The sequence below is a fragment of the Sturnira hondurensis genome, unplaced genomic scaffold (genome assembly GCF_014824575.4).
Source record: "Sturnira hondurensis isolate 20B ecotype Veracruz unplaced genomic scaffold, ASM1482457v3 Scaffold0014302, whole genome shotgun sequence".
NCBI lineage: Eukaryota > Metazoa > Chordata > Mammalia > Chiroptera > Phyllostomidae > Sturnira > Sturnira hondurensis.
The window spans coordinates 9,331,922-9,355,599 of record NW_028086933.1 but is presented as its reverse complement, the minus strand read 5'-3'; positions in this window follow the sequence as shown (position 1 = coordinate 9,355,599).

Below are 23,678 nucleotides of genomic sequence, written 5' to 3'. Positions count from 1 at the left end.
CAAGCCAAACCAGTAGTTACAAAGGGACAGGTATTCCTATGCCAATTTTCAAAAGACAGGAAACATGGAGATTATAATTTACGTAGTTGAAGAGAAAAGAATGGTTTAATGGTTATGGGTTGTCCTGCCCCCAAATTACTATTTCCCTTTGAATACTAAAACTCAAATCTTGTTACAGTAAAAGGTCCACCCTTGTCCCATGTTGTACTCTCTGGAGGAACCACTAGCCAAGCTGTTCTTCCCCTGACATGGACCAAGGAAACACACAGGACCTAAGCTAGGCCAATGTCACACTTTCACTGGATTTGGAGTCTTGAGGGCAAGAGTACAAAACAAAATGAGCAAATTCATCCTAGACATGTATCACTGCTGAGATTGATTGCTAGTTTTCACCATCTTGGGGATCATTCTTTTTTTAAGTAGTAAATCATTTAAAGGTTTTATATTTCTTTAATTATTTTATCATTGTTCAATTACAGTTGTCTGCATTTTCCCCTGACCACTTCCCTCTACCCCAGCCAAAATTACCTCCCTCCCTTGCTTCCATTCTCCCCCCTTGGTTTTGTTCATGTGTCCTTAATAGTAGTTCCCGAAAATTCTTCCCCCATGATCTCCTCCCCACTCCCCTCTATTTACTGTCACATTGTTCTTAATTTCAATGTCTCTGGTTATATTCTGTTTGCTTTCTTCTTTTGTTAATTATGTTCCAGTTAAAGGTGAGATCATATGGTATTTGTCCCTCACCCCCTGGCTTATTTCACTTAACATAATGCTCTCTAGTTCCATCTCTGCTGTCACAAAGGGTAGGAGCTCCTTCTTTCTCTCTGCTGTGTAGTATTCCACTGTGTAAGTATACCATAGTTTTGTGATCCACTTAATTACTGATGGGCACTTAGGTTGCTTCTAGCACTCGGCTATTGTAAATTGTGTTGCTGTGAACATTGGGGTGCATAGGTTCTTTTGGACTGGTGTTCCAGGGCTCTCAAGGTATAGTGCCAGCAGTGGAAATGCTGGGTCAAAAGTCAATTTAATTTTTAGTTTTCTGAGGAAATTTCATACTGTTTTCCATAGTAATTGCACCAGTCTGCATTCCAACCAACAGTGTACTAGGGTTCCCTTTTCTCTATATCTTCAGCACTTGTTTATTGATTTGTTTATGATGGCCATTCTCAATGGTATAAAATGGTATCTCACTGTGGTTTTAATTTGCATCTTGCTGATGGGTAGTGATGCTAAGAATCTTTTCATATGTCTTTGGGCCCTCTGTATATCATCCTTGGAGAAGTGTCTGTTCAAGTCTTTTGTCCATTTGTTTAATTGGGTTTTTTGTTCTCCTGAAGTGGAGTCCTGTGAGATCAAACCCTTGTCCAAGGTATCATTGGCAAATATGTTTTCCCATATAGTTGGTTCTCTTTTCATTTTAATGCTGTTTTCTTTAGTCATGCAGATGCTTTTTAATTCAATGAGATCCCATTTGTTTATTCTTTCCTTTATGTTCCTTGCTTTAAGGGACATATCAGTGAAGATGTTGCTGCGTGGAATGTCTGAAATTTTATTTTCCTCTAGAACTTTTATGGTGTTATGACTTATATTTCAGTCTTTTATCCACCTTGAATTTCTTTTGTGTATGGTGTAAGATGGTGATCAAGTTTCATTTTTGGCACATAGTCTCTTCACCATTTGTTGAAGAGACTATTTTTACTCCACTTTATGCTTCTTCATCTGGGGATCATTCTGGCCTCTGTTTTCTCTTGACTTCAAACCTTCTTTAGTGAATCTTTCTCATTTCTAGCAAAACCCTTATTTTTCCCCTTATGTTAAAAGAATCATTATCTATTGAATGCTGCTTACCAATAGATGACCACAATAAAGAGCCAGCCTTACTCACGTGTGAGTTATATAGGGTTTGTTGGAGTTTCACTGACACTGCTCTTTTCACGCATGTGCCTTATAGCCCCTTCAGTCACTACTTCCCACCCCTTCCCAGAGCAACACACACACATTTCAGGGCTTCTCCAAGTTCCCTTCAACTTTCCTCCACCTTCAACTTTCCTTCCATAGTCTGCTTCTGGAATAAACATGATGAGCTCATGTACACAGACACATGGAAGAGTAGTTTGTTCTTTTATATAATACATTTTATACAATTCCTGTTACAATACATACATGTAATTGTATTAAGAGCTAAAGATAAGAGCATGAATAAGAAAAAAGGCATCTGCTGTCTTGTGAACTGATAAATCTGACAAGCCCTGCAAACTTCAAATGGGATCTCTAATTATGACATTCAGAGATCTGGAGAAGGAGATGGGTATAAAAGGGGCTTCTTCCTGACTCTTAAGTCAGATCAGACCTGCACTTGCTGGTTGCTGACTAGTGTTTCCTGTTAAGGAAATAAAGCTGTGCCTAGTTTAACAGCAAAGTATCACCAAGAGTACATTGCTTTTTCCACATAAAGTCAGGCAATGGGTGGCATTGCCCTTTCACCCCAAACCTGTGTTTTTTATGACCTTGTTGACTCAGTTAGACCCTCAACATAGAATCCTTCACAGCGCTCACCCCACAGAATACACTGACCAGAGTTAGAACAGTCCTTGACCAAGGAAACTGCTCCTAGAAACTCTCTACCTAAACAATTAAATTTTTAAAAGCATAGCACCTTATTATGGAAATTATTTTAATAAGTAACTTTAGAAAAATTAGTAAATTTAAATAAGCAAAAATAAGGTAAATAAAACACCTTTAATCCTACAAAAGAGCCACTTTTCACAGGTTGACTATGTATTTTCAGTTTTTGTTTTTATTTCTATGCACATACATACATATATAATGTAATATATATACATGTATGTATGTTTCTAGAATACAACGATTATATTTTAAGTACTCTTTTCAATTATGAATGGTAGATATCTTTGAAACTGTCAAGTTAAACTTGTCAGACATAATCAGAGCCCAAATCATAATTTTTACAAATTTCCCTGCTATGTATTGGTTTAATGCATTGAATGCTTTGTCTCATTTAATTCTTGCAACACCTCATGATTTTGGTACCATTATTATCATCAATTTTGCAGAACAAAAACTGAGGCTTATGACAGACCAAGATCTTGCCACTACTTAATGGTGGCTCTAAAAATCAATCTTAAGTAATAAAATATGACTAAAAAGGGGATACCCAGAGAAAGCTTTCTGAGTCATACGGGCTCCCACCATAGAAAGTAACAAAAATGATAGAGATGCATGACTGTTTCCTTCGAGATTCTCTTGGTGAAGGAACAGCCAAAGCACTTGGGATTCCCCACCAATCATGCGAATGTGTTGTGAATATTGTGGTGAGTGCATATTACTCAACCTAATCAATTTGAAAGCTTCTCAAAGGCGCCACCTTCAATACTGCAGAGAAATTTTTGTTTTCACTTGGGACAGAACTTTTCTATAATTCAATTCAGAACTTTGAATTATAGGTTGTTGCTGCCCCGCTAAGACAGAGAGGAGGTGAGGAAAGCAGGACAGAAGGCTGGAATCAGCACCTGTGACAGGCACGTATTCTGTACAGAAAAGCAAATGAGCTTCCCACCCAGTCTTGCCTTTTCCATAGAGAGGACGCCAAATTATAAACCTCCCACATTCCCCTGAGCAAAAGTTTCCACAAGGCCACTGTGAACACAGAACACCACCATGCACAAAGGCAACAACTCTGGAGCAGAAGAGCCAGGCTTCCTGCTCCATCTGTGAAGTGTAGCAGGGGCCAGGAAAGGTGCCTGACAGGTGCCTGAAGTCCTCAGGATGGACCTCACTTTAGCAACCCATAGAATGGCTTCTGCCTTTTGACTATTTGTCTTACTTTCCTCAGGAAGAGGTGCCGCACCAGCGAAAAGGCCTCCTGGCTCCTCAGAGCTAACTCCCCAGAGCTAGCCCTCTCCACCAGCCTGAACCCCATGCGATACTGTTGATTCCTGCCACCCTGCAGGCCATGAGGAAAGCCACTCCACATAATAATGAAAAATGGAGAACAATAATAAAAAGCTCAGTGCTACACAACAGGCTCAGATGACAAGTTGATTGCTTACCCCTAGTAACCATCATTCAGTATCTAAATTAATAGTGAATGAGAACTTTCCTTAGCCTCACACATATATAAGCTATTGTAAAAATGCATGAGATTGGAATTAATTTGTGAGACCTTAGTGTCTTTTCCAAAATGCCAATGCTTTTCATGAGACACCACTCAGCTGCACCCATAGGCCTCCAAGAAACCTCCCTGCCCCAGCAGCCCCAGCGGCCCCCATTCTCTCCTTTCTACCTCCTCCCTTCCTAGAGCAGAAGCCTCAGTATCAATAGGAAAAAACATTTAAAGTCTGACATTGCACAAGGATGAACATTCTATTTGCCGACTTTAGATGTAGAATAATACCTTATTTTCCAGTAACTAGAATTTAATGGACCAGAGGAAGAAATAGCCCAAAAGAGAGAATTTTAAAAGTCTCTAGGAGATAAAAATAAATTTCTTTGTAAGTATAGCTCTGGGTGTGTTATGCTTGTCCAAACATGCAGTTATGTACATGCTAAAGGAGGTTTTAGAATTTTTTTTTTATCACTTTTCCCCTAGGATAGCAGCTCGCCCATGAGAAGGACTCATTCATTCATTTGTTGAAACTTTCACTAAGCAACTCCTATGTTCTGGTTGGTATTATCTTTAGGGATACAGAGATGAAAATAATGTGATCCCTGTCCTCAAAAAACACAAAAGCTTAATAGATTAGGTAACAAGAAGACAGAGAACAAACATGAAGCGCTTCATAAAGTACAGTGTCTACAAATGCCATTGGACATAGAGAAGATCAGAGAGCATCAGAAGGAGTCGGTTGAGCTAACCAAGATCAATTGTTCAACTTTAGACTATTAAACTTGTTAAATTGTCTCTACCTTATGAAAGTATTGGAATTCAGAAGTGGTCATCATTTGGGCTAATCTTCACAGTACAGGTCAGAAAAAAAAACATGAACAAACCAGAACCGTTTCCAACTCTTAGAAGGCTGCTGAAACGGCAAGGCCGCAGTTGGCTTCTACAGTTACCATGCGGAGATTGTCTACAGTGTTCTCACTTTAGCTGTGCCTGGGTCATGTCTTTCTTAAAGCATACTAAAACCCCTCCCCCTTACTTTACTGTTGTCTGAAATATTCCACGAAGCATTTTATTTCTTCATCTATCCTAAGTTTCTCTCCAATGACCATGAAAACATCTTTGGAGAAGTATTAGATTATTATTACTTTACCTTGAATTATTTTACTATTTTTTTGGCGGGGGGGAAGCTTAAGTAGAAAAATAGAAGGAAATTCCTGACTTCCTTAGGTATCAAAGGAATTAAAAGGACACCACTGAGTCTGACAGAAAACAGAGAAAAGAAATAGGAAACATTGACTGAACACAAATTCTCCTGTGTCATTATTTTACCCTGCTCTACTAATTTCTTCCTTGGAACTCCTCTCAACACTATCTGGTCTTCTTTCCACTCCATTTAAGAATTCTCAAGCCTCCCTTCAAAAATACAAGTTCTGTTTAAGATCTAAGAAGCTCCTCTAATAGTCTGTTTTTTTCTGTTGCGATTGATCACGGGGAGGTCAAAACGAAATGACTCACAGACGCCACAGATCAAAGCAAACACAATGCACAGTGGCCCCTCTGCTCAGAAGGACACTTCTGAGAGCACTGTACTACAATATACAGGTGAATAGCTGGGGCTCAGAGATGGCCATTTATATTCAACATGTGTTTGTATCACCTGCATGCCTTGGAAGCAATTAAATCTGGGCAAGTAGATCCCTGGGCTTTGTTGAGGGCCCAAAAAATTATCTTTTTACATTATATAGAAGTCTCTAGTGCTAGAAAATTTGGAGCAATACTCCTAGACTCACATCTAAGGGGATGATAGCCAAAGCCCTCTTCATAGGAAAACAATCCATGAGCACATTCATTTACAAACACAGACACACATTTCTCTGTTGCCAGAAAATGCACTTGGCAATGGGGATAGAGATGAATGAAACACAATTCAAGCCTTTGGGTATCTCTCAACATTCTCATTTAAAAGGAATGGATAGAACTCCTCTGTTTTCAGACAGGGCAGTATTGACTTACTGGAAAGGAAATTATTTACCTGGCCAGCCACTGTTCTGCCAAAAAATGTGAAGTATCCCTTGCCAAAATTCCAACAGAAGAAATTATTAGTAATGACATTCCTTCTAAAATGTCTTCTATATAAAATCTTCTGGTGGCAGATTTTTTATGTGAATCCTAACATGGGCGTTTTGGCTTTCATTCTTCAAACTATGGGATAAGTTATATCTTAACATCATGCCCTGGTATTCAAGGCTGGACTGGATTCTTAGACACATTTTAAACTCAGACACTGAGAGCTGATCAGCGTGGTGAGGAATGCAGCCATTAGACACAGCTCTGGCCCCCAGGATGTGTCTAATCCGGATGCGTGTTTGCTCCCATTCCAAACCCTCCAGCAGGAATTCATCTCCAAATTTTAAAAATATGATAATGATGCCAGGAAACGTTGTTTTGTTTCATTTAAATTGTCCAAGCTGAAAGATTAAATTCCCTCATTTCACATCCTAAGAATGGTTTATATATATTGTAGTTGCATGATAAAGAAATTATTGAGTAATCTGCATTAATTGAGCCAAACAAGGCATGTGTGGGGAATAAGATTGCTAGTTCAGATACTGACATATGAGAAAAGACCTTGGAAGTTAGAGTATGTGGTTTGTTGTTGGTCATCCACCACAGTGAAGTCAGAGAAGCCTTCCAAGTGAATGAAGGACTCGCTAAGATTGGGATTTTGGAGTGTGTAAACTGTTGGCAGAATAGAACGGATTGGAGTCTGGACAAGGAGTCTAAATTGGGGTTATTTTCAACATAACAAGCTGATGGTATTTAAAAGGGAAAAGAAAACACAGGTAAAATATAAGATTCCTTTCAAAGAAAGAAATACAATGTATGTGGATTTCTTATACATTTTGGAAACTTAAATTTTAAGTGCATAGGGTTTAATCCCAGTTGGGTTATGTTTAGAACATGACTTGTCTATAAAATTGGCTTGCTAATGGCACCTATATCACAGAATTATTATGATTATTGAGTGATCTGATCCATTGATAAGTATTAGAGTAATGCCGCTATATGATCAGTATTCCATCATCAATAGTTTTTACAACATTACTGTATTATTTTTCTGAACACCTAAAATTAGATATAACTCTATTTTCCTTTTGAATGTGTTCTATTTGTAGTCACCATGTTCTTTTAAAGTGCAATTGGTTCACTGCGGGGATAAAAAACTTACTTTTTACTATATAGTCTTTATTATTTTAATTTAATGTATTACCTATTTAATAAAAACATATTAAAAAACAACAAAAATTTATGGTCACATAGGAGAGCAATTAACAACTGATAAATATATGTTTATTCAAGAGCATTGAATAAACTTTGAATTAAGTTAATTCAAAGTTAAGTCACTAACTATTACTTAATAATTGACATTCATTAAGTGCCTACTATATACTTACCACTGCTTTAAATTATTCATATATATGATTAAATCAGTGGGGGTAGTTCCATTAATCTCCTGAAGTACAAGGAAAGTATTATTTGTACCCCCAAATTATTGATGAAGTACATAGAAGATTACCTCCTTGTCTCCATGGTACTCCAATTATTAGTAGCAGACCTAAGAAATGAACCCAGACAACACAGCTACATATATGTATGTACTTATAAGTATATTACTTAAGAAAATTAAGTCTCTGTATCCTAAGAGCTGGCTCTGTCAACCATAATATCTGGACAGAAGTTACAGGGAGAAATTTGATGTCTTTAACCATGTCTCCATGTTTAATGAGTCTAACTCTATGTTTTAATGACCAGCCACATATGAATAATCTATGATATCCTAGGATAGACCACAGACATAGAGTCATTTTGTTTCCACAAACAAAGCATATAAATTAAACAATAAAAATCTCTGTACTGTAAACACTTTGGAACTAGTAAATCTTCCTCAATGTCCAAATTAAATATCAGCATTCAGAAGCAAATAAACAATCAGTAGGTCTTTTTGAATTCTTGCAAAATGCTCAGATGGCTTAGATATTTGTCAGTTTTGCACCCACCAAGTGAATCATTAAATTTGTGAGTGGTGAGGCTGAGCCCAAATTACTGATCAGAGCAGTCAGCTGCAGCAGGGTAGAAGAGCCACCGTGCTGAGAACCACAGCGAATGGCAGCCTCACTCAGAGTGCGCAGGACCTTGCTGTAAAAACACTACCATGAGCCTGCACTTGAAAGCCTGGCTCAGGTAAGACATCCTTAATGGGGCCTTGTGGAACTTCTGAATGACCCTGGGTCCATGGCTTCTCAATTGCATTAGAGTAGAGGTTGGAAAGAGTGTAGCCTGGACTGGCCTTTGTCAAGACGTTTTATCAAAACCCACTTTATAGAAAGCAATCATTCCAATGTTTTCAGTTGCCCTTTGACAACTCTGTACTCTCCCAATTTTACACTTATCTGGTATCATAAGCACACTCTAAGGCAAAGTAAATGTCATATTTGTGTGAAACTGCCTAACCTCAAAATGACAAATTACTCTGTGATCTTTGGCAGGGGTTGGCATTAAATTCATTGAATTTATCTTCAGTGCATTGTAGCCTAGGGCACACTGTAGCAATCATAGGTCTCTACAAAGTCTGTATGATTCATTTTTACTCATTTTATGCTCAAATCAAGGGAGTTAAAAACATTTTCACAGAGGGTCAGGTGATCTGTGAGTTTATGCAAACCACGAGTTTACATTCTTAAGTGAAACTGCAAGTTACTTATTTTGAACTGCTGAGTTATGAATAGTAATAAAAAGTTGCATGTTACAAGAGTTTACTGAAGAACCTATTTCATGAATCTACCATTAAGTCTTGGCAACATTTTAACCTACATAACAAAGTTCCTACAAGCACGTGAACTTTAGGAATTCCCCCAAATTTTAGGAAGACATCTTGTCAATACAATTTGAGTGTTTTCTTGAGACTTTCATGGTTTTAATTGCTGTTGTTTTATTTTTAATTACGAACTACTATTAGTTTAGCACCATTATTCCAAATGGCATTTTCTAGCAGATGTTTTGGTTAATATAGTCAGACTCTCTTTGACAACAGGAATACAGTCTGAGAAATGCATTGTTGGGCAATTTTGTTCTTGTGGGAAGATCACAGTGCAGTTACACAAACCTCAATGCTATAGCCTAATGTACACAGGCTACATGGAATAGCCTGTTGCTCCCAGGCTACAAACCTACACACATAATAGTGTACACTGAATACTGTAAGCAGGTGTAACACAGTTGTAGGTAGTCGTGTACCTAAACATATCTAAACATAGAAAAGGTACAGTAAAAATATGATATACAAATATCAAAAATGGTACACCCGTTGGTGTAAGGCATATACCATGAATGGAGTTTGCAGGGCTGGAAGTTGCTCTGGGTGTCAGTGAGTGAGGGGTGTGTGTATGTGATGGCACAGGACATCACTGTACATTGCTAGAGACTTTATACATACAATACACTAAGGCCACAATAAGTTCATTAAACAATACAAGATTAAATCAAACACAGAGAATATGATGCAACCAAGATATATAGTAAACACCAGAGGCTGTTTACTGTATGTATGAGGCTTCTACTATCATAACACAACCTATTGTTTTTTTTAAAGATTTTATTTATTTCTCTTTACAAGGTCAGGGAAGGAGAGAGGGAGAGAAATATCAATGTGTGGTTGCTTCTCATGCGCCCCCTGCTGGGAACTGGCCTGTAACCCAGGCATGTGCCCTGACTGGGAATCGAACCCCTATCCTTTGGTTTGCAGGCCTGCGCTCAATCCACTGAGCTACACTAGCCAGGGCACAACATATTGTTTTGTAGCAAATTTTTATTTAAGTAGACAGAGTACACCGTAAAATAACAATAAAAATTACAGAGTGGTAAATACATAAGCCAGTAACCATAGTCAGTCACATATTAACAACTTCACACACTGGCAGTGCAATAGGCTTGTTTATACCAGCACTGCCACAACCATGTGAATAATGAAAGACCAAGCTTTTTCAATCAGAGAAATAAAAATGTTTCCATAATATTTGTCAACTCATGCATTGTTACTCCTTGTTAGAAATTAACTGCACACGGATGCTTCTGCTCCGTATAGGGGAGTCCAGCCCCAGTCAGCCATCCCAGAAATGCTTGTGTTGGAACCAAATGAGACAAGGTGAGAATGTTTTCCTGCTTTCAGTCAGCTAGTGCCAATATCTTGACTATACCATGTCCATTTCAGTATCTTCAATGCTTAGAAAATCACCCTGAATTCTGTGCTCAAAAAAGAGCTTCTTCACTGAGTACAATTAGGTACGTTAGGAATTTCAAATCAGACAATCCTAGCTGTAGCACTTGGTTATTATCAACTCTGTCCAGGGTAACTGTCCTTTTTCAGTGACTAAATGTACTGCCCTTTTATCTAACCAAGTTATTTAGGCAGTTGTAGTCAACAAATGCTCTTTTCCCCTCAAGTTTGCATTGAAGAAATGCAGATGCCTAAACCTCAGGCACCTTGAAATGATTAAACAAGATTGTGAATATAAAATGATCAATGTGATATTGTTATTGAATTCATAACTAACTATTCATAAGTATCTTTTCCAGTCTATCTCTTGGAGCATTTATTCTCTGATTTCTACTTTAATTTTGATTGAGAGCTTGATGTACCTGCTCTTACAAATCTATGATGTACAATTTCAGAGGTTTGGCTCACCTGCAGGGGCGAGTCCAGGCATCAGAGATTCCCCACAGGGCCAGCAGCCAGGAGCTCTGCTGAGCATCCCCTAGGATGTGCCACGGCCAGGAATAGTGCTCACCAGTTTCTTGGGGAGTGATACAGGTGAGCTTGACTCCTTATAATATTTGCCACTGATACTATGGAATTAAATGTACATTTTTCTGATGTATGTAAATGACTTAGTAAAGATGTTCCTTTTTCTTGTTTCATATTTCCAGAGTCACACCAAAAAGTGGGAAACTGAAATGTTCATTTTCCCAGGACTCAAGCCAAGCAGTCCTAGAGGTGAAAACAGAAAGAGCTCAACACGTCCCCCTACAATGTCGCGAAAATATAAACCCTGTGTTTAAATGTATGACTCAATGTTTTTAAAAGTTTATTTTTAAATCATGTTTTGGCACTTTAAATATAAAGAAGCTTTTTAAAAACAACAACAACAACAATGAAATACCCCCTACATTGTCTTCAGCCCAAAGCGACTGCGAAGAGTACCTCCCAAGACGTTTCTTCAGGCTTGCATTTGCTCTGCTCTTAGCTGCACTGTGGTTGTGCACTGAGTGTGCACTGAGTGTGTTCACATCTTGCTGGTTCAAATTACAATGTTAATAAAGGCTGGGGCTTAGATAGTACTTACAATGTGCTTTACACATAGCAATTCATTTAGTTCTCACAAAACCTAGTGAAGAGACTTGAAGATTAAGTTTTATTTTACTGATGAGAAAATTGATGCACAAGTAGAAAAGAAAAATTGCCCGAAGTTTCACAGTGAATACATGATAGAGCCAGGGTTTGAACATAGGCAGTTTGATGTGAGACCATGTGCTTTCCCTAGCCACTAACCTTCTTCTAAAAGACCAAAGAAAAACTGTGAAAGTACTCACATCACTCACGACTACGCGACACTAGCACACCAGTTACAAATGAAATGTCATTGACTCATCCACTCAAAGCTTAGGAGATATATACTCAGTGCATCGTAGGTGTCTGTTCCTGACTGTTTAACGTTCACTATTATTACAACTAACTTTTGGCCCCATTATGGGAGACTAGGTGCTCAGTAAGATTAAGTCATAAAACAAAGTGGCAGTACTCCCTCCCCGTGCTTTTCTGGTAGTTAGTTTTATGTAATATTGCTTGTAATAGAGTAACCTGTTACATCAGCACATCCCTACTGCTGATCCCTGTCATCCCCATAAAGCTTTTTTGAGACCATACCAGCTAAGGGTTAGGCATACTTAACAATACTCTAGAAGAGGAAATAGCAGAAGGTGACATTTATCATATTTGAATCGGTACCTAAAACTAAACCACTGCAGTACATCATATGGTAAACCTGGTGGGACGCAGTTTTTTCTAGTGACAGGAATGTTCCATTGCATCATCTAAGACACCATTTCCAAGTTTCAACTTACTTTTGCAATGAATTAATAACCAGGATTTTAGTTGCAGATTATGGAAATAGAACAAGCAAAGGCAGTCTTGAAAGACAGTTCCTATCCTGCTATGATGTGAACAAGAGTCTTCCTTCTCTCCTGGTGTATTTGTTCACAAATAACAACTTGAATTAGTAGAACTCAGCCTCTATTTTCACTGGACAAGCAGTGAACGAAGATTGTTACTTTCTGAATCCATGACAAACTCAGTTTTTTAAAGGTATTTAACTGTTTTCACAGCGATGTATCTTGTAAGAATCTTTTAAGTTCATTTGCATATTCTCTGATATCGCACAACAGGCTCACTTTCTCTTAAATTCTTCCAGTTACTCATTTAACCATTAATTCTTAATAGCCCATTATGTTTCCAGATATATACTAGGTGCTGGTAGGGTCCGTTTTTGAGGCAGTAGAGCCTAGTGGGGATTTATTAACAATCACAAGTGTTGGATGTAGACACTGCCTCCCGGAATCCCAGGCACTGTGTATTATAACCCTTGGCACCATCACATCCCTCAACTTTAGAGGTTATTTTAAAATCTTTCACTCCCGTGCCAAACTTCTAATGCCATTTCATTTTTCTCTCATGGTACTGCTGTGCTATATATGCCAAAAGATACAATTTCACCCCTTTCTGCCACGCTCAGTGGCAGAGGTTGATATGACTGATAATCAACAGGCTTCCTCGGCCTCCTGTTTCTCTTTGGGTTCAGCCAATAGAGAGCTTCTGGCAGAAGACTGGAGAAAGGGAGAAGAGTAAGAATGGTCGTGGAATCTCCTTGCATCAGCATGGGCTGGCTGCCTTACTACCTGAAGACCACGGCTCTTACAAGGAAATCTTCATGCAGCTCCAACTTCCCAGAAATTAACTGTTTCTACCCACTCCTGCCATCAGCGCAGAGCTAGCCATGTTTATCTCCTTCCTTGTTAATTGCCATGTTACTTCCTTAACTTTCATTTTCTCTTATCTTTTTTCATATCTTTGTACAGAGCCCATGCATTAAAATTTCTTAAAATGATCTGTTTTGAATGTGCACTCTGTTTCTTGCCAGCTCCATCAATGATAAAGATGCCTCTTTTTTGTGACAGATTGTATATCTTTAGAAAACTACTGAGTATTTCTTATTTTGGTTTTCCAAGCCTGTTCCATAATTGTAACTGAGTGTCCACTCTGTCCGGTGCTAAGTCCTGAGGGTACAAAGATGAATAAGACATCCACTTTGCCATACTTCACTGAGGGATTAAGAAAGATACATAAATAGTGTCACCATAATTTAGCAACTACATTAGGATATAATTTTGAGTAAGAAAAAGAGCACTGTTAATGATTGCACTAAGATACTGGTCTAAATTATAACTAACTTGTACAAACCAGAAACAGATTCGTGTTTTACACTGTAATGAGCACTTCAATTGAGGTGTGAATGGATTCCCTGAATGGTATCTATAACATTAGAATTAGAGATAGAAAGATGAATGTGGAAAAGTGTTTTCCCTCCAGTAGGTTAGAGCACAGTACAGATGAGGGAGCCAAGAAATCATTTCAACTCAATGATACATATTTGTAGAAAGACATTCCAATAGCCTGAATGACTAAAGGAAAATAGTATTTATAGCCACCTAGGTAGTGACTCTGCTTTTTCCCATTGAGAAACGAGAAGGTAGTCACAGTGATATAATGTTCCATGATCAGAAATGTTATAATATGCTTGCGAACTAAAGCAAATAGATTGCCAGAATAAGCTTTTTGGTCATAGATATGTAAACTCCAGGGAAAAATAGACAGTGAATAGGTATATTTCAGGTTTATAAATTTGGCAATACCCCCCGATCATGCTTAGTGTCCCTAGCAGTTACTGTCTACATAGCCTAGAATGGCACACCCCGTAGCCTAGAATGAGACCCTGCGTAGATAAAACCTGGGAGCATGCTCTGCAGAGGAGGAAGGATGTCTCCTTGGTTCTTTCAATATATTCAAATAACTGTTCACTTATAAACTAATATAACTTGGAAGAGAAACTGATATCTCTAGTGAGCTCATTGGTCATCAATCTGGAAATTTGGAAATTACGTAAGACATACTTCCTATGCTGATAACAGGGGTAGGGTTTGTAGAAATTTAACTAACTTATACCAGAGCCCAGGTTATTCCATTTCCCTTAATGGTCATATTGAAACTTCTATTTAAAAAGCAGCAAACAGGCCCTGGCTGGTATAGCTCAGTGGATTAAGCATGAGACTGCAAACCAAAGGGTCAAGGGTTCAATTCCCAGCTGGGGCACATACCTAGGTTGTGGGCGAGGTCCCCCGTAGAGGGCACAGGAGAAGCAACCACACACTGATGTTTCTCTCCTTCACTCCCTCCCTCCTTTCCATCCTCTCCAAAAATAAATAAGTGAAATAAAAAGTAGTAAAGAAGTGGTTATTTGCCCATTTGTAAGAATTTCCACAAGGACCAATGTTTTACTGACACGGCTAGAAGATTTCCTCTTCTACAATGTCATATTCATTAATTTTACATGAAACTTAGGAAGTAGATCAATGGAAATTTGGCAATATTTTAGATAGATGTTTTCTACTACTCAGGCAATTTTTAGGACTTAATGCCCATAGTTACTAATTTATGCGCGTGGATATAATCTGCCCTCACTAAAAGTGACTGATAAATTCTCTGCCACCTGATCTCACAGGACCAGTAACCAGCCAGGAAATAAGACCCATAAGACCTTGAGAAGTTTCTGTCTTTCACACCAAAAAGTCTGCACCTGATCTCTAAGGAAGAAATACTTAAGATATAGAGTACAGATTTGACTTAAATTTATTTGTTTCTCTCCCTCTCAGCTTTTTTTTTTCTTCCCTAAGGATCTTCAACAGTTATCTGGCTAATTAAGACAGGGTCTCTAACAAGTGACGAGCTACAAAAAGGCTAACTTTGATTCTGCCCCTAACAAGCAAATTTTTTAAAAGTGTCTACATCTGGAAATAACTGCAATTAGTCTACAACTCCAGTGGCATCAGCTGAGAGGCATCTATAAATACAGCCAAAGGAAAGGGAGTAACTGGCTGCTTCTCTTACAGTAGCTTGTTCTCTGCTGCCTCATACTATCTAGCAAAAGTGGCCTTCTGAATACCCAAAAATATCAGCTCAACCTTATCCAATTATCTTGAATTTGAAAATAATAGGGCATTATAACATAACTAAAAATTCTGACCTCGAACTGTTCTCTCTCACAAGCACTATGATTAGCCAAAACTTGCATGTTCTACATGTGTTGTAGTCATACACTAATTTATAATCTTGAAACACAAAAATGTATCAGCTTTAAAGAAGAAATAGTCTGTGGTCATAAAATCTTTGGAATATCACTTTTTAAAAAGAAAAAACATTAAAGTACCATATGTGACTGGAGATATTTCCAGGAAAATAACTACAGGGTAAGATAAAGGCCAGATATAAAAATAACTGACAGATGGAAAAAGCCACCTCTCACAATCTGAAAAAAAGTCAAAGATACGGGGTATTTTATTAAAATAAAATTCTGATGTAATAAACATTATTTTTTAATTTATTCATAATAAAAGTCTCAAGTAAACATAAAAAGATAAAATTAAACCTGATTAAGGATATATCAGAAAACCTACCTGAAATATACATTGAATGGTAAAATATTGAAGGCATTTCCTTTAGAGTCAGCAAGAAGATATCAATAACTCAACAATTCTGGAGAGGGGAAATTAGCTAGTGAATTAAGACAAGACAAAGAATGAAAGAAAAGTTTTAAGATTTGGGGAGAAATGACAGATTTTGAAGATGATATGATTATCCACACAGAAAAACCAAGAAACTGAACAAGTGAAAATAATTCTGAAAGGTTGCTGGATCCAAAATTAACCTCAAAATCAATAGCATCTCTAAAAACAGATTAAAATACGTCATTTATTATAGGAAAGTGGAAGGAAGGAAGGAAGGAAGGGAGAGGAGGGAGTAAAGATGGAAAGGCGAATGCAGTGCAAGATCTATCAGCCAATTATGGAGAAAAATATAAAACATTACTGAATACTGAAAAAAAACCCTACATAAATAGAAAGAAATACATAAGTTCATGTATCATGGGACTCAATATTTTTAAGATGTAATTCATCTCCGAATGAATTTACATAGTTAATGCAATTCTAGTTGAGATTGCAACATGATCTTTTCCGGAAATTGATATACTGCCTAGAAAACTTATACATCTGTGAAAACCTAATTTCTCAGTGTCAAAAGTCATGAATGAGAATGCTGTAGTAGTTATTAGCTAAACCCACTGCTAAAATAAAAATGTCTCTCCTTGCTGGACCACAGACAGCTCTTGCCACAGTCTATTTGTAGTCATTAGATGTCAAGTCGCTTTCTCCCTGCTAAGTGAGAAATCTACAAAAGCCTCGTGATTCCTGTTGTGTATTCTGATTTCAGTGTTCATCCTGGATATTGACATTCTTTCGGAGCCAAAAACCAAAGCAAAGAATTTGCAGGCGGCCCTATCACTGCTGTGATCTGCAAGGCTGTCTGCAGCAAGTAAAAATCTGAATGACGAGTAGTCTTAGCTGCAGCCTTCAGGCCTGACCCAGACCCACAGTTCCGTGGGAGCCCTAGGAGGGTGAGGAAATGAAAGGTAAGAGTGAACGCGAACCCCGCCACATCCACGGGGAAATAGCCTCACCACAGCCTAGGAGCCTCGTGCTTAAGGCTGAGTTAGCAGGACCCGGTGTCCCCAGCTCCCGAGGGCACTCATGCCAAAGCTTGTGCCAGGAACTCTTGAGGGCCCTCCCCGTGTCGGCCGGCAGGCCTCTGATGCTGCTCTGACTGACCTAGGGCTCCAGGGATGGTTCTCCTCTCCAATCCCTTTGATTTTCTATTCATCTTCAGTGGGTTCATTTGGCTGACTCTGTGTTTGGCTCATTCTGGAAACAGTCCCCACAGGGAGAAATTATCAGTTTGGGAGTGGTGTGCTACAGAGGAGCAGGTGCAGAGAGAGAACAACACACTGGGAAGACAAACATTCCTACCCTGATCTATTTATTACACGCAATGCACCTGCAGTGAAAGCTATGGATGCAATGCTAAGGAGACAGGGCACAGTTTCTGAATTCATAACACTTTGGTGCTAAGAAAACCAAATACAGGAAGCAAACGAATGTTAATAAAAATGAGTTACTATGAGGTTTTATTATTGGAGCTAATTCCAATATTTATTTCAAATTGGGATAAAATTTGCAAAAGCCTCTTCTTTTTTTAATTTAATTCTTGTTCAAGTACAGTTTTCTGTCTTGTATTCCCAGCCCTGCCCCCACAGTGCTCCTCACCTCCCTCCCATTTACGCCCCCCACCTTAGTTATTGTCCATGTGTCCTTTATACTTGTTCATGTGAGTCCTTCCCCTTTTCCCCTGTGATTCTCTTTCCTCTCCCCTCTGGACCCTATCAGCATGTTCTGTATTTCAGTGTCTTTGGTTACATTTTGCTTGCTTGTTTGTTTTATTGATTGGGTACCATTTATAGGTGAGATCACATGGTATTTGTCTCTTTCACTGCCTGGCTTATTTCACTTAGCATAATGCTCTCCAGTTCTATCCACGCTGTCCAGAAGGGTAGGAGCTCCTTCTTTCTTTCTGCTGTGTAATATTCAATTGTGTAAATGTACCACAGCTTTTTGATCCACTCATTTACTGATGGGCACTTAGGTTGCTTTTCTACTTGTAAGTGTTTATGTGATTACAGTGGACTCTTGTAGGTAGTCCAGAATAATATATCTTAAATCCAACCCATTAGCACCCCTAATTACATCCCAAATTCTTTGTCCTATAAAGCAATATATTCAGGATGGTGACATTTCACCATATTCACATCACAAAGATTAGGGTGTGTGTCATCTTGGGGGTTATAATTCTGTCAACCACACCACCCCTGAGAAACATAAGCCCCCAATCACCACAATATCCTCAAGTGGCTTCTATGCTTGTCCATGTTTGATCAAAATTAGGCAACAAAGTATTAAGAAGACTTCTAGTAAATCCCCTGTGTGTCAGGCCTGTTTTTCTTATTCTTCCTATGTAAAGCACAGAAAATGAACAAGACCAATAACCCCTGGCAGGACCATGACTCATTTCTGTGTTTGCTAGTCTCTTGGCACAAATAGGTTAAAGTGAGTAGGCAACAGCCTCAGTATAAAGCTTAATGGAACTCTAGCCAGGTCCCTTTGTGGAGGAATCCCCACTCTGGGAACTTGGATCACTGGACAGGCACAGTCCAGAGCTGCATATTTCAGAGGCAAATTCCTCCTTGGGTCACCAGAAGCAATGGCAAGTGAGGCGACTCCTCTTTTCACCCATCATTCTGGTGCCCAAGTATTCTACCTGCTGTAGTGCAGCATCACATATTTGAGTCTTTACAGATGTATGTTGAAGCTCAGAGACTGGTGTCCCATCCCTGGATGGAGTCATTTTCACATTGTCACCTCAGCTAAACTTTCATAAAACCATTCCATTACTATATAAGTGAGCAGCTTCTGGGGGATATAATATCTAATATGCACCAAGCTCTTTAAAATGGATTTCTTGTTCTGGATTGATATGGAGTTTCAGTGTAGGCAATCTCACCCCAAAATCCACAGTCATAACTATTATATATGTCTTCTATTTTTTCATTTGTTAGAAAATAAAGGCTATGTCCCTCATCAGGACCTAAGAGACTTCTTATAATATAGAGCCATAGGATTTTGAAAGACGTCTTGTTCAATTTTCAAGTATAATCTTCTCTCAACAGTCAGACTTGTTCCTTCTCTTTCTTTACACCGCCCTGACATTCTCAACCCTACCATTGTTGATTCCTATTTACATATTAAGAATCAGCACATGTTACTCTTTCTGCCAGGTATTTCTGGCATTTCTAACCTAAATAAAGATACTTTACTCTGTTTCTACTTGCACACTGTTTATTTGTTTTTTTAAATGCTATCTTAAACAAAAATATTTTATTTATTTGTTTTTAGAGAGGGAAAGTAACATTGATGTTTCTCTCTCCCAAGAGAAGGAGAGAAACATCAATGTGTGGTTGCCTCTCACACGCCCGTACTAGGGAACTGGCCCACAACCCAGGCACGTGCTCTGAACTGGGAATGGAACCAGAATCCCTTTGCTTTGTAGGCTGGCACTCAATCCACTGAGCCACGCCAGCCAGAGCGGTACGTTTCTCTTTTAGTCCAATAATATTAATTTGTAAGTATCCATGCCCACTTTTGCCTCTATTTTTAGTCTAGGTTTTTACAGACTGAAGGTTGCAACTATAAATGTGTTGTTAAATGAGTTTAATGGCTTATATAAAAAGGATTTAAAAAAATAAAGTACAAAAGAAAACATCACGTAATGTACGCAAATATATCTCGATGAATCCTTTTCTTAGTTGTGTGTGTGTGTGTGTGTGTGTGTTTTAAGCATGTAATTACTTTCTAACTATTAGATCTCTATGGTTTTTAAGTATATGTTAACCCAAGCCAACAAAAATTGGAAAATTTGATCACTGCATCTAATTTTATGATTTCTAATCATTCACAAGTTCCAGGGGTTTTTTGTTGTTTTCAATGATAAGTAATACCAATTAATTTGTTGCAAAAAATACTGGCACAAATTACACTTTGGGGAACAATTTTAAAAGTAAAACTAATTAAAATTGGTATTTTTAACAAATAATTTAAGGTGCTTAAAAGTACTCTGAGGGATTGGGGAAAGCAAGACTTGAAAGTCGTGGGTCATGCACCATGATTGGTGCATTCTCCATGTCCTCTGGTCACAGGAGAACGTAGAAAACCTACACATGTGAGATTACTTTAAGTGTAATATATAAGATACTAATTTTGAAAAGTTAGTTTCCTGTCTGGAAGCCTTCAAGCAAAAGTGATACTAAAACTCTCTAATGTTATGTATTATCACCTAAATATTTTTATGAGAGTTGGACCTCAATATACTTCCAAGTAATCACATGTATGCTAATCATAACATGTCGCTAACCACTTAGAAGATTCTTTTAAATTTCTAAAAGACATCTGTGGACAATAATGCAATTATTCAGACTAGTTAATCTAAGATTCTTGAGAAACTCCTATTCACTGATGTTGCTTTTAAGAATACTTGAGGTTTGTTACCATACTGCTAAGGCCTTTGTGAAAAAAGAAGAAATTATAACATTATTTACAATAGTCAAGATTGGAAGCAACCTAGGTTCCCATTGGTAGATAAATGAATGAATAAATATGATGTGATATGTATATACATACATATATATGTATATATATATGTATGTATATATGGAATGATACAGATGATGTGATATATAAATGTATATACACATATATACATTTATAATGAAATATTACTTCATTCACAGAAAGAATGAAATCTTGCCATTTGTGATAACATGGATAGACCTAGAATACAGTAGAATAAATGACATAAGCCAGAGAAACATAAATGCAGTATAATTTCACTTGTATGTAGAATTAAAAAAAACTAAATGAACAAATGAAACACAACAGAAACAGAACTGGAGATACAGAGAACAAACCGATGGTGCCAGAGGGGAGGGCCCCTGGGCTGCAGTGCACATCTCGGGGAGTCTAGTCAGTGACATTGCAACTGCGTGGTAACAGAGGCATCACGAAAATGTATAAAAGTTGAATCACTACGTTGCACAACCAAAACTAATATAATGCTGTATGTCAACTATATTTTTATAAAATAAAACAAAACAAAAGCACCTACGCTCACACAAAAGCTGCCAACATTCCAATTCCCTAACCAGATATGGTGCCAGATTTGACCGGTACTGTTAAGACTACATGTTTGCAGTTGGAAAGGGACAGTTTCTTACATTCTTGTTTTAAAATTTAATGTAAATTCCACTTATACTATGTAATATAAATGTAATTTAATCATATAATATAAAATGGAGCTTTTACTCAATTCAGTGAGGAGAAAGTGCAAGTTATTGATAGCCACATTTTGTCAGTGGTGTTTTTTTTTTTTTCAGGACAACCTAACATGTTAGTTAACTCTCATGGAGATAGCCTTGTTTTGACAATAATTAAAAAATTTTAGTTCACATTATGCAATAACAATCATTTTTTCTAGTGATGATAAGTACATTTGTAAATGTAGTTAGAACTCTGGAAAGCAGTCGTATCCTCTTTAGATTTACTAGTGTAAGAGAGAGTAATTGGCCATATTGATCATTAATGGTACCAGGATTTTAAATAAGAACACAAAACTGACTGACATTTGAGACACAATCGAACTTGGATACCTTGATTTATAAATGAGAGGTTTCATCCCATCAAGGTCAAACAGCCAATAAGAAAACATCAGGCAAGGGACCACAACAAAACATGGAATTCTCCATCTTTTATATTAATTAATTAATTTACTTATTCTCTTAGGAATCTTTCTATGAAGATATCTTCTCACACATACACCCAAGGAAAGCATAGAATTGGAGTACAGATAGATTTTCTTTACAGACTTACATGCATTTCTAAATTTCCAGAGGGGCATAAATATTTTGTTGTTGTTTGTTTTTAGTAACCTCTGAAGTGGAGACAATGCAGGTTATCAAGATACACAAAGATTGTAGATGCTTCTTAGAAACTTGATATTTCAGTGCTGGAGAAGATCGGCTAGTCTAGTACTTTTACCTTATCTCTCAGACACATAGCAGGGATGCATAACTCAACTCCAGTGAGAACGGTACATCGGGCCAGACAATTTCTGAGCCATTCATCCTCACCCTCTATGTTTTCCTCTCTTTTATTCAAGAAAGCACATCTGAATGAAAGATATACAAGTGAAATTTTTAAAATGTTAGCCTTTGTTTCACCCTATCATAAAAATATATGATTCCCAGACTTTACTATTTTAATTCTCATTTGTAATAAAATACTTAAGATACCTTATAATGAATTACAACACACCCACCAGAGTGTGATTTACATCTAACACACTGAGCAAAGTTCCTTGTGAATTTGTAAGGGATGGAAAACTATAAGATACATTGCTCTCCATTGCTCACATCAGAACAAAAATGTTGCCCCTTAGATCCAGTTTAAGTCATTGTATGCAGGATGGTGGAAGACTGATACTTCCGTAAGCTATTTTGCTTATAACTCTGACTGTGAAGGCTAATAAAGTGATTCATTCAGGCTGCTATACAAACTGGATAACTGTTCAGTGTGCTGAGATTAGGATGTGACATAATATTCTGTCAAGGCATGGATCTAATACAGATAGGAAGGGTATCAGTGCTTTGATATTGCTGTTAAGAGACGCAGATTTATTATTAAACCTTTCCTGGGAAAGAAAGACCAGTGGTGAATTTATCAAGGATCCTGCAGAATTCTTAAAGTGAGTGATTTTTCTGCAACTCAAATAAGAGTTTCATATAGGTGTCAAAGTTAAACAAGATAAAATGTCAAAAAAATGAACATGAGAAATTTATACATGCAAGTAAGTGATGTCACTAGCCCGAAAACCTGTCCTTCTGTTTCAAATGGCCTTCCAAACTAGATGATTTCCCTGACCTAGATTTTTCAACTTAATAGTCCCATTTATTTTCTACCTGTCTAAAAGCTGACTTTGCTTTTATTCATATATTCCAAAAATACATCTGAAAATAATAGTTCCTACATTTTAGACATCATCAACAAAGTTAGAAGAAACATCTGTTTCTGTCAGTGAAAAGCTTTTATTGGTTCTTCTTGAAAAACAACTGGAGCATCACCCAAGACAGCAAAATACTCAAACAACACTGAACCAGCTGAAATTCTCACCATGGAACTGGTTCTGGAATTTGGGTTGCAGGATTGAGCTGACTACTTTACATGAGGCACCCAGAAAGGGAGCAGGCGCACAGAGAGGGCTGAGGGTCCAGCTCAGCAGACTGAGATCTGCCTGCTGGCCAACTGCCCTGATAGTGATATGACAAATGTAAGGACCGGAAGCCAGACGAAAGGAAAAAACAGAACATGAACAGGAGTGGGAGCAAAGCAAAGAGGGTCCTAGGCAATCTATTTTAAAGGATATAAAAGGATCTGAGTACAGGAAATGAAAAGAACTGGCTGAAAGGTCTCAGGAAGACAGGTAAAACCCCAAAATATAATTAATATTTTTCTTATACACACTAATATAATATATAAAATAATATGTGTAATAGGGCTACCAAGTAAGTCACTAATCTTCTTAAAAGCACCTACTTATTTGCCAGTCATAGTCCTAATATTTCTGCATGGTCTTCTGCTCTGTGAGACAGAAATAGGCAGTGTACCA